General features: G+C 43.5%; 1 pseudogene; it reads right to left on the reverse strand.

Annotated features, from left to right (window-relative positions):
• Nucleotides 1–587: 587 nt before the first annotated feature.
• On the reverse strand, nucleotides 588–1,546 carry LOC123936593 (annotated as a pseudogene).
• Nucleotides 1,547–2,104: the final 558 nt, after the last annotated feature.

A 2,104-nucleotide genomic window follows, 5' to 3' on the forward strand; every position in this document is an offset into this window, starting at 1 on the left:
AAGTAAAAATTAACAAGGCTATCATAAAGCAGTCTTCTTTACATTACAGATCATAACAGACACTTAACACTGTCGTTAAGTTTTACAAATGAATTATTTATATTCAAATTACAGCAGTTCCCCAAATCTAAGGAAAAGAAAATGGGTTGAGAAAGTTTCAAAGACTTTCACACCCAAGCCCTGTGTCCTCCAGCTGCCACTGGCCACAGTGATGACATACCCTGTGTGTTGTTATAAGACACAATGTCCGAATAAGCCATGTTCTACTTTTATCTAATATTACCTGTTACAGACCAGTGAATTCTTTGAGATGAAAAACAGTCCAAAAATTCAGGATACAGAGCACTTTGACAACATACAATATCTGAAATTGTTCAAAGCTCTGAAAACAGTCTTTTAATGGAAAACTGAATCTTTTTATGCTCAGTTTCAACCTTGCTGGGAAAAAAAAAAAATAACCATGACTAATCCCTGATACACATTGTTAACCATTTGTCTGTCTTCTGTCTTGGTCAGTGTTCATGATCTAGAGCCAGACCCAGAATATTTCTCCACATTTTCTCCAAGGGCTTCTTCAGGCACAGTGGTCATTCTGCTTCTCTCTCCTTCTGTCTGGCCCCTGTGGACATGAGTATCAGGACTTGCCTATTATCTGGCAGGGAAATCACACCCATGAGCTCTCTGTTTCAGTTGTGACCAGCAGCCCACAGATATCAGCCCACAGTAATCAGCCCAGGATCCACAGCTTACTACACTTCATGACACCCTCAAGACACTGTAAGTAGTGCTAAGGGCCTGGGTCACTGTGATATCTAGGTTACTCTATGTTTTCTCAGCAACAAGGTTACTTTACATCACACTTGGAATAAATGTCTACAGCTTCTCCTGACTCATGCACCACAGTGAAGGTTGGCAACCTTCTTTCTAAAAAGATGTTCAAGGCTTTCCTGATGGAAGTGTTCTGGTGGATGAAGGGATATAGAGGTGGGTCCCAAAATCAAGGGCATCTGGGTTCTGCTTCATGAAGGTAGACTTTGGTATATCAGACATAAAATGCTGGGAAACTTCAGGATTCTTTTGAGGGTAAGTATATAAAATGCATTCCCACTGATAGAATAACTGGCAAGGCATGGATTTTTTTTTTTTTTTAATCAGCAAGTGTACATCATAGAAAAGGCTTGGATCTGGAGCTATGTTAACTAAAGGCTTATGTATTTTGGGGGGCTAAGACTGCCTCCATGTTTCAATGTTATGTGCTTCTAATTCATAGATCTGTAGAAGGGGCAACTTATACTATCTCTGTGGTGTATTTATAAATGATGAAATCTCAGCATTTCTACAAAACTTTGTTTTGTACTCTCCTGCAATGGTGCTGCTGGAACAACATTGGATGCTAAGGCAAAGATGGCTCTCTAATTGGTAGTATCAGAGACAGCAAGTTTTCAAGGGGTTGGAATGGTGCAGTGATCCTTGTGTGACCTTGCGAAGTTCATGAAAACCAATTTTCTGAATCTTGTTCTTCTTCCAACTGAAATTTCTCCCACATGCTGACTTTGTGATCCAGGGCTGCAGTCTGCTGCTACCAAGAAGGAGGAGGACCAGGATCTGCCAGTACTTCTAGGCTCTTCTCTGCCCAGAGGTGTGTGGGAATCAGGGTCTGGGTGGGGGCTTTCTGGGGGTGTGGGTGGAGTGCAGAGCCACGGGGTGGTGGGAAGTTTGTGGGAGTGCTCTGGAGTGTGTGAGCATAGAGGTGCCAGAGAGGCCTTGGAGTGCATAGGCACCAGGTTATGGGCTGTGACTTTCTGGGAGGTGAAGGTGGGACTTTTGGCTAGGCAAGCGGGGAAGTGGTTGGCTGAAAGGCAGCCCTTATGCAAAAATCTCTGGGAGATACCTGGGTTGTTAACATAGCTTGGCTAGTGTAAGTCATGCTATAAGAAACATAGGGTCTTCACACAGAAGACATCCCGGCAGATTGGGTGAAGCTAAGAGCTAACTGCTGTCACAGGGCTCTTTTTGCAGAGGATGGCTGGAGTGGAGATGTATCAGGTGCTGAGGTTTTCTGGGATTGTCTTCATGAGGTGGGGTAGCCTGGCAGTACATCTGT

The sequence above is a fragment of the Meles meles genome, unplaced genomic scaffold (assembly GCF_922984935.1).
Source record: "Meles meles unplaced genomic scaffold, mMelMel3.1 paternal haplotype, whole genome shotgun sequence".
Taxonomy (NCBI): Eukaryota; Metazoa; Chordata; class Mammalia; order Carnivora; family Mustelidae; genus Meles; species Meles meles.